An 11,536-nucleotide genomic window follows, 5' to 3' on the forward strand; every position below is an offset into this window, starting at 1 on the left:
ACACACACACACACACACACACGATTAGAGACCAAACAATGCCAGATTCTTCATGGCCCATGTCTTTTTATGTGTGACTGTGTGTGTGTGTGTGTGTGTGTGTGTGTGTGTGTGTGTGTGTGTGTGTGTGTGTGTGTGTGTGTGAATGTGTGTGTGTGTGTGTGTGTGTGTGAATGGGTGAATGTAATGCACAATCTATGTAAAGGTGTGTGAATGTGTGTGTGTGTGTGTGTGTGTGTGTGTGTGTGTGAATGTGTGTGTGTGTGTGTGTGTGAATGGGTGAATGTAATGCAATCTATGTAAAGGTGTGTGAATGTGTGTGTGAATGGGTTTGATGAGGGCAGGGGGCATGTTGAGAACTAGAGTTTAAATGGACCGGTATCAGTCAACAGGCCCATCTAGAGTTTAAATGGACAGGTGTCAGTCAACAGGCCCGTCTAGAGTTTAAATGGACAGGTGTCAGTCAACAGGCCCGTCTAGAGTTTAAATGGACAGGTATCAGTCAACAGGCCCGTCTAGAGTTTAAATGGACAGGTATCAGTCAACAGGCCCGTCTAGAGTTTAAATGGACAGGTGTCAGTCAACAGGCCCGTCTAGAGTTTAAATGGACCGGTATCAGTCAACAGGCCCGTCTAGAGTTTAAATGGACCGGTATCAGTCAACAGGCCCGTCTAGAGTTTAAATGGACCGGTATCAGTCAACAGGCCCGTCTAGAGTTTAAATGGACAGGTATCAGTCAACAGGCCCGTCTAGAGTTTAAATGGACAGGTATCAGTCAACAGGCCCGTCTAGAGTTTAAATGGACCGGTATCAGTCAACAGGCCCGTCTAGAGTTTAAATGGACAGGTGTCAGTCAACAGGCCTGTCTAGAGTTTAAATGGACAGGTATCAGTCAACAGGCCCGTCTAGAGTTTAAATGGACAGGTATCAGTCAACAGGCCCGTCTAGAGTTTAAATGGACAGGTATCCGTCAACAGGCCCGTCTAGAGTTTAAATGGACAGGTATCAGTCAACAGGCCCGTCTAGAGTTTAAATGGACCGGTATCAGTCAACAGGCCGTCTAGAGTTTAAATGGACCGGTATCAGTCAACAGGCCCGTCTAGAGTTTAAATGGACCGGTATCAGTCAACAGGCCCGTCTAGAGTTTAAATGGACAGGTATCAGTCAACAGGCCCGTCTAGAGTTTAAATGGACAGGTATCAGTCAACAGGCCCGTCTAGAGTTTAAATGGACAGGTATCAGTCAACAGGCCCGTCTAGAGTTTAAATGGACCGGTATCAGTCAACAGGCCCGTCTAGAGTTTAAATGGACAGGTGTCAGTCAACAGGCCCGTCTAGAGTTTAAATGGACAGGTATCAGTCAACAGGGAGAGGAAGAGGAAGGATGGACCGGTATCAGTCAACAGGGAGAGGAAGAGGAAGGATGGACCGGTATCAGTCAACAGGGAGAGGAAGAGAAAGGATGGACCGGTATCAGTCAACAGGGAGAGGAAGAGGAAGGATGGACCGGTATCAGTCAACAGGGAGAGGAAGAGGAAGGATGGACAGGTATCAGTCAACAGGGAGAGGAAGAGGAAGGATGGACAGGTATCAGTCAACAGGGAGAGGAAGAGGAAGGATGGACCGGTATCAGTCAACAGGGAGAGGAAGAGGAAGGATGGACCGGTATCAGTCAACAGGGAGAGGAAGAGGAAGGATGGACCGGTATCAGTCAACAGGGAGAGGAAGAGGAAGGATGGACCGGTATCAGTCAACAGGGAGAGGAAGAGGAAGGATGGACCGGTATCAGTCAACAGGGAGAGGAAGAGGAAGGATGGACCGGTATCAGTCAACAGGGAGAGGAAGAGGAAGGATGGACCGGTATCAGTCAACAGGGAGAGGAAGAGGAAGGATGGACCGGTATCAGTCAACAGGGAGACATGGAAGAGGAAGGATGGACCGGTATCAGTCAACAGGGAGACATGGAAGAGGAAGGATGGACCGGTATCAGTCAACAGGGAGAGGAAGAGGAAGGATGGACCGGTATCAGTCAACAGGGAGACATGGAAGAGGAAGGATGGACCGGTATCAGTCAACAGGGAGACATGGAAGAGGAAGGATGGACCGGTATCAGTCAACAGGGAGAGGAAGAGGAAGGATGGACCGGTATCAGTCAACAGGGAGAGGAAGAGGAAGGATGGACCGGTATCAGTCAACAGGGAGAGGAAGAGGAAGGATGGACCGGTATCAGTCAACAGGGAGAGGAAGAGGAAGGATGGACAGGTATCAGTCAACAGGGAGAGGAAGAGGAAGGATGGACCGGTATCAGTCAACAGGGAGAGGAAGAGGAAGGATGGACAGGTATCAGTCAACAGGGAGAGGAAGAGAAAGGATGGACCGGTATCAGTCAACAGGGAGAGGAAGAGGAAGGATGGACAGGTATCAGTCAACAGGGAGAGGAAGAGGAAGGATGGACCGGTATCAGTCAACAGGGAGAGGAAGAGGAAGGATGGACCGGTATCAGTCAACAGGGAGAGGAAGAGGAAGGATGGACCGGTATCAGTCAACAGGGAGAGGAAGAGGAAGGATGGACCGGTATCAGTCAACAGGGAGAGGAAGAGGAAGGATGGACCGGTATCAGTCAACAGGGAGAGGAAGAGGAAGGATGGACCGGTATCAGTCAACAGGGAGAGGAAGAGGAAGGATGGACCGGTATCAGTCAACAGGGAGAGGAAGAGGAAGGATGGACAGGTATCAGTCAACAGGGAGAGGAAGAGGAAGGATGGACCGGTATCAGTCAACAGGGAGAGGAAGAGGAAGGATGGACAGGTATCAGTCAACAGGGAGAGGAAGAGGAAGGATGGACCGGTATCAGTCAACAGGGAGAGGAAGAGGAAGGATGGACAGGTATCAGTCAACAGGGAGAGGAAGAGGAAGGATGGACCGGTATCAGTCAACAGGGAGAGGAAGAGGAAGGATGGACAGGTATCAGTCAACAGGGAGAGGAAGAGGAAGGATGGACAGGTATCAGTCAACAGGGAGAGGAAGAGGAAGGATGGACCGGTATCAGTCAACAGGGAGAGGAAGAGGAAGGATGGACCGGTATCAGTCAACAGGGAGAGGAAGAGGAAGGATGGACAGGTATCAGTCAACAGGGAGAGGAAGAGGAAGGATGGACCGGTATCAGTCAACAGGGAGAGGAAGAGGAAGGATGGACCGGTATCGGTCAACAGGGAGACATGGAAGAGGAAGGATGGACCGGTATCAGTCAACAGGGAGACATGGAAGAGGAAGGATGGACCGGTATCAGTCAACAGGGAGAGGAAGAGGAAGGATGGACCGGTATCAGTCAACAGGGAGACATGGAAGAGGAAGGATGGACCGGTATCAGTCAACAGGGAGACATGGAAGAGGAAGGATGGACCGGTATCAGTCAACAGGGAGAGGAAGAGGAAGGATGGACCGGTATCAGTCAACAGGGAGAGGAAGAGGAAGGATGGACGGGGAAAGACTTGTACTGGTTAATTAACACTGTGCAAAAAGCATGGAATACGGATGTGTATATTTACAGGAAACTCCCGTTTAAACTTTCCAACAAACTCCGGTAAACTCCTGAATTGTACCATCACACCTGTATATTACCCTATATTAACTGTATATGTACCATCACACCTGTATATTACCCTATATTAACTGTATATGTACCATCACACCTGTATATTACCGTCTATTAACTGTATATTACCGTATATTAACTGTATATTACTGTATATTAACTGTATATGTACCATCACACCTGTATATTACCGTCTATTAACTGTATATTACCGTATATTAACTGTATATTACTGTATATTAACTGTATATGTACCATCACACCTGTATATTACCGTATATTAACTGTATATTACCGTATATTAACTGTATATGTACCATCACACCTGTATATTACTGTATATTAACTGTATATGTACCATCACACCTGTATATTACTGTATATTAACTGTATATGTACCATCACACCTGTATATTACCGTATATTAACTGTATATGTACCATCACACCTGTATATTACTGTATATTAACTGTATATGTACCATCACACCTGTATATTACCGTATATTAACTGTATATGTACCATCACACCTGTATATTACCGTATATTAACTGTATATGTACCATCACACCTGTATATTACCCTATATTAACTGTATATTACCGTATATTAACTGTATATTACCGTATATTAACTGTATATGTACCATCACACCTGTATATTACCCTATATTAACTGTATATTACCGTATATTAACTGTATATTACCGTATATTAACTGTATATGTACCATCACACCTGTATATTACCGTATATTAACTGTATATGTACCATCACACCTGTATATTACCGTATATTAACTGTATATGTACCATCACACCTGTATATTACCGTATATTAACTGTATATTACCGCATATTAACTGTATATGTACCATCACACCTGTATATTACCGTATATTAACTGTATATGTACCATCACACCTGTATATTACTGTATATTAACTGTATATGTACCATCACACCTGTATATTACCGTATATTAACTGTATATGTACCATCACACCTGTATATTACCGTAAATTAACTGTATATTACCGCATATTAACTGTATATGTACCATCACACCTGTATATTACCGTATATTAACTGTATATGTACCATCACACCTGTATATTACCGTATATTAACTGTATATGTACCATCACACCTGTATATTACCGTATATTAACTGTATATGTACCATCACACCTGTATATTACCGTCTATATACTGTATATGTACCATCACACCTGTATATTACCGTATATTAACTGTATATGTACCATCACACCTGTATATTACTGTATATTAACTGTATATGTACCATCACACCTGTATGTTACCCTATATTAACTGTATATGTACCATCACACCTGTATATTACCGTATATTAACTGTATATGTACCATCACACCTGTATATTACCGTATATTAACTGTATATGTACCATCACACCTGTATATTACCGTCTATATACTGTATATGTACCATCACACCTGTATATTACCGTATATTAACTGTATATGTACCATCACACCTGTATATTACCGTCTATATACTGTATATGTACCATCACACCTGTATATTACTGTATATTAACTGTATATGTACCATCACACCTGTATGTTACCCTATATTAACTGTATATGTACCATCACACCTGTATATTACCGTATATTAACTGTATATGTACCATCACACCTGTATGTTACCCTATATTAACTGTATATGTACCATCACACCTGTATATTACTGTATATTAACTGTATATGTACCATCACACCTGTATGTTACCCTATATTAACTGTATATGTACCATCACACCTGTATATTACTGTATATTAACTGTATATGTACCATCACACCTGTATGTTACCCTATATTAACTGTATATGTACCATCACACCTGTATATTACCCTATATTAACTGTATATGTACCATCACACCTGTATGTTACCCTATATTAACTGTATATGTACCATCACACCTGTATATTACCCTATATTAACTGTATATGTACCATCACACCTGTATATTACTGTATATTAACTGTATATGTACCATCACACCTGTATATTACCGTATATTAACTGTATATGTACCATCACACCTGTATATTACCGTATATTAACTGTATATTACTGTATATTAACTGTATATGTACCATCACACCTGTATATTACCATATATTAACTGTATATGTACCATCACACCTGTATATTACCGTATATTAACTGTATATTAACTGTATATGTACCATCACACCTGTATATTACCGTATATTAACTGTATATGTACCATCACACCTGTATATTACCGTATATTAACTGTATATGTACCATCACACCTGTATATTACCGTATATTAACTGTATATGTACCATCACACCTGTATATTACCGTATATTAACTGTATATGTACCATCACACCTGTATATTACTGTATATTAACTGTATATTTACCATCACACCTGTATATTACCGTATATTAACTGTATATGTACCATCACACCTGTATATTACCGTATATTAACTGTATATGTACCATCACACCTGTATATTACCCTATATTAACTGTATATGTACCATCACACCTGTATATTACCGTATATTAACTGTATATGTACCATCACACCTGTACCTTCTACCACACCAAAATCCAATCCTGCACTTCTAACCCAAGGAAACTCTTCTCCACCTTCTCCTCCCTCCTTAAACCCCCTCCCCCCACTCAACCCTCATCCCTCACCGCGGAGGCCTTTGCCACCTACTTCGAAAAGAAGGTTGATGATATCAGTAGCTCCTTTACCCTCCTCCCCCATAAAGAAGCACTCGACTCAACCAATGCTAACCATAACATACCATGCATGTCCTCCTTCTCTCCTCTATTCCCAGACGAGGTCCTGAAACTAGTCACATCCACTAGACCTACCACCTGTCCTCTCGACCCCGCCCCGTCTCCAATCTTCCAGACCATCGCACCTGACCTGCTCCCCTTCATCACCTCCATTATCAACACCTCATTAACCTCAGGCTGTGTCCCATCTGCCTTCAAGTCAGCCAGGGTATCACCACTCCTCAAAAAACCAACTCTTGACCCCTCAGATGTCAAGAACTACAGACCGGTATCACTCCTTTCCTTTCTTTCCAAAACCCTTGAACGTGTTGTCTCCAACCAGCTTTCTCTCCATCTCTCACAGAACAACCTGCTGGATCCCAACCAGTCAGGATTCAAGAAGGCACACTCCACGGAAACTGCACTCCTCGCAGTCACAGAAGCACTACATGCTGCCCAGGCTGCTTCCCACTCTGCAGTCCTGATTCTCCTAGACCTATCGGCGGCATTTGACACAGTGAACCACCAGCTGCTCCTAGGCACCCTAGCTGATCTAGGCATCGGCGGGACGGCGCTGAAGTGGTTGTCCTCCTACCTCTCTGACCGGACTTACCAGGTTTCTTGGAAAGGTTTGCTATCATTCCCCCGCACCCTCCAAACTGGGGTCCCACAGGGATCTGTACTTGGTCCCCTCCTCTTCTCACTGTACACTAAATCCCTTGGCACCATCATCTCTGCTCACAATATATCCTATCACTGCTATGCCGATGACACACAACTGTTTCTATCCTTCCCCCCCTCTGCCACCCAGGTAGAAGAACGCATCACTGAATGCCTGGCTGACATCTCACAGTGGATGTCTTCCAACCACCTCAAGCTGAACCCAGACAAGACTGAGCTTCTGTTCTTCCCAGCTAAGTCCTGCCCTACGCGGGAGCTAACTATCTCCGTAGACAACGCCCTGGTAAAGTCTGTCCCGACAGCCAGGAACCTTGGTGTTGTCCTGGACAGTCAGCTCTCGTTCAAAACACACATCACAGCCGTCACTAGATCCTGTAGGTTTACACTCTACAACATACGACGAATTAGACCGTTCCTCACCCAGGAGTCAGCCCAGCTCCTAATCCAGACAACAGTCTTGTCAAAACTTGACTATTGTAACTCCCTCCTTACTGGCCTACCGGCATGTGCACTTAAGCCCCTCCAAATGATCCAAAATGCCGCAGCCCGCTTGGTCTTCAACCAGCCAAAATTCTCACATGTCACCCCCCTTCTCCGCTCCCTCCATTGGCTCCCGGTCGCTGCCCGCACAGAATACAAAACTCTGATGCTGGCATTCAAAGCAACCAAAGGCATGGCCCCCCCATATCTCACAAGTATGATCGTACCCTACAAACCCTCCCGCGCACTCAGATCAGCCAACGCAGGGAAGCTGGAGGTACCTTCACTAAAAACGCCGGGACAACGCTCCACATGTCCCAAACTCTTCTCCCTTCTGGCTCCAAAACTATGGAATGCACTTCCCATCACAGTCAGAACTGCAGCCTCACTCCCAATCTTCCGCCGTAGTCTGAAAACCCACCTCTTCAGACTCCACCATGGCCCGTAGCACTTGCCCTAGCCTAGCCCCTTAGATAGCACATTATGTAGACTTAGATAGTATTTTAAACAGACTTATAGCTTGTTACGTAGACAGCTCTAGAATTGCACTTTATGTAGTCATAGCACTTTATAGTACACATGTATAATATATTATATAGTATAGTATGTATAGTTTACATAGATACTCCACTGTTACGTTCTTAGTCTAGGCATGATTCATGATAACTACTTTTTATATATGTGATGTATGCCATGCTTTTGTTATTGCTTAATGTAAGTCGCTCTGGATTAAGAGCGTCTGCTAAATGCCTAAATTGTAAATTGTAAATTGTATGTTACCGTATATTAACTGTATATGTACCATCACACCTGTATGTTACCGTATATTAACTGTATATGTACCATCACACCTGTATATTACCGTATATTAACTGTATATGTACCATCACACCTGTATATTACCGTATATTAACTGTATATGTACCATCACACCTGTATATTACCCTATATTAACTGTATATGTACCATCACACCTGTATATTACCGTATATTAACTGTATATGTACCATCACACCTGTATGTTACCGTATATTAACTGTATATGTACCATCACACCTGTATATTACCGTATATTAACTGTATATGTACCATCACACCTGTATGTTACCGTATATTAACTGTATATGTACCATCACACCTGTATGTTACCCTATATTAACTGTATATGTACCATCACACCTGTATATTACCGTATATTAACTGTATATGTACCATCACACCTGTATGTTACCCTATATTAACTGTATATGTACCATCACACCTGTATATTACCGTATATTAACTGTATATTACTGTATATTAACTGTATATGTACCATCACACCTGTATATTACCGTATATTAACTGTATATGTACCATCACACCTGTATATTACCGTATATTAACTGTATATTAATGTATATTAACTGTATATGTACCACCACACCTGTATATTACCGTATATTAACTGTATATTACTGTATATTATCTGTATATTACCGTATATTACTGTATATTAACTGTATATTACTGTATATTAACTGTATATTACCGTATATTAACTGTATATGAACCGTATATTAACTGTATATTAACTGTATATTACTGTATATTAACTGTATATGAACCGTATATTAACTGTATATTACCGTATATTAACTGTATATTACCGTATATTACTGTATATTAACTGTATATTACTGTATATTAACTGTATATTACCATATATTACTGTATATTAACTGTATATTACTGTATATTAACTGTATATTACTGTATATTACCGTATATTAACTGTATATTACTGTATATTAACTGTATATTAACTGTATATTAACTGTATATTAACTGTATATGAACCGTATATTAACTGTATATTACTGTATATTAACTGTATATTTACTGTATATTAACTGTATATTACCGTATATTACCTGTATATTACCGTATATTACTGTATATTAACTGTATATTAACTGTATATTAACTGTATATGAACCGTATATTAACTGTATATTACTGTATATTAACTGTATATTTACTGTATATTTACTGTATATGAACCGTATATTAACTGTATATTACTGTATATTAACTGTATATTTACTGTATATTAACTGTATATTACCGTATATTAACTGTATATTAACTGTATATGTACCATCACACCTGTATATTACCGTATATTAACTGTATATGTACCATCACACCTGTATGTTACCGTATATTAACTGTATATGTACCATCACACCTGTATGTTACCCTATATTAACTGTATATGTACCATCACACCTGTATATTACCGTATATTAACTGTATATGTACCATCACACCTGTATGTTACCCTATATTAACTGTATATGTACCATCACACCTGTATATTAACTGTATATTACTGTATATTAACTGTATATTAACTGTATATGTACCATCACACCTGTATATTAACGTATATTAACTGTATATGTACCATCACACCTGTATATTACCGTATATTAACTGTATATGTACCATCACACCTGTATATTACCGTAAATTAACTGTATATGTACCATCAAACCTGAATATTACCGTATATTAACTGTATATTACTGTATATTAACTGTATATGTACCACCACACCTGTATATTACCGTATATTAACTGTATATTACTGTATATTATCGTATATTAACTGTATATTACCGTATATTACTGTATATTAACTGTATATTAACTGTATATTACCGTATATTAACTGTATATTACCGTATATTACTGTATATTAACTGTATATGAACCGTATATTAACTGTATATTAACTGTATATGACTGTATATGAACCGTATATTAACTGTATATTAACTGTATATTACTGTATATTACCGCATATTAACTGTATATTACCGTATATTACTGTATATTAACTGTATATTACTGTATATTAACTGTATATTAACTGTATATTAACTGTATATTAACTGTATATTAACTGTATATTACTGTATATTAACTGTATATTACTGTATATTAACTGTATATTACTGTATATTAACTGTATATTAACTGTATATTAACTGTATATTAACTGTATATTAACTGTACATTAACTGTATATTACTGTACATTAACTGTATATTACTGTATATTAACTGTATATTACTGTATATTAACTGTATATTAACTGTATATTAACTGTATATTAACTGTATATTAACTGTACATTAACTGTATATTACTGTACATTAACTGTATATTACTGTATATTAACTGTATATTAACTGTATATTAACTGTATATTAACTGTACATTAACTGTATATTAACTGTACATTAACTGTACATTACTGTATATTAACTGTATATTACTGTATATTAACTGTATATTAACTGTACATTAACTGTATATTAACTGTACATTAACTGTATATTACTGTATATTAACTGTATATTACTGTATATTAACTGTATATTAACTGTATATTAACTGTATATTAACTGTATATTAACTGTATATTAACTGTACATTAACTGTATATTAACTGTACATTAACTGTATATTACTGTATATTAACTGTATATTACCGTATATTAACTGTATATTACTGTATATTAACTGTATATTAACTGTATATTACTGTATATTAACTGTATATTAACTGTATATTAACTGTATATTAACTGTATATTAACTGTACATTAACTGTATATTAACTGTATATTAACTGTATATTACTGTATATTAACTGTATATTACTGTATATTACTGTATATTAACTGTATATTACTGTATATTAACTGTATATTAACTGTATATTAACTGTATATTAACTGTATATTAACTGTATATTAACTGTATATTAACTGTACATTAACTGTATATTAACTGTATATTAACTGTATATTACTGTATATTAACTGTATATTACTGTATATTAACTGTATATTACTGTATATTAACTGTATATGCTGCTAAACTTGAGGTTTAATTTAACTCCTCTTTTCACG

The 11,536-nt window shown here is 38.7% G+C and overlaps 1 protein-coding gene across 1 annotated transcript in view; it reads right to left on the minus strand.

Moving 5' to 3' along the window:
• LOC306918675 (E3 ubiquitin-protein ligase BRE1A-like) overlaps window positions 1-11,536 on the minus strand; it is a gene marked incomplete at its 5' end in the record, with an annotated part of 33,104 nt that overhangs the window by 2,056 nt on the left and 19,512 nt on the right. The window lies entirely within an intron of this gene.

This window comes from Electrona antarctica, assembly GCF_951216825.1.
Source record: "Electrona antarctica genome assembly, contig: scaffold_457, whole genome shotgun sequence".
Lineage (NCBI taxonomy): Eukaryota > Metazoa > Chordata > Actinopteri > Myctophiformes > Myctophidae > Electrona > Electrona antarctica.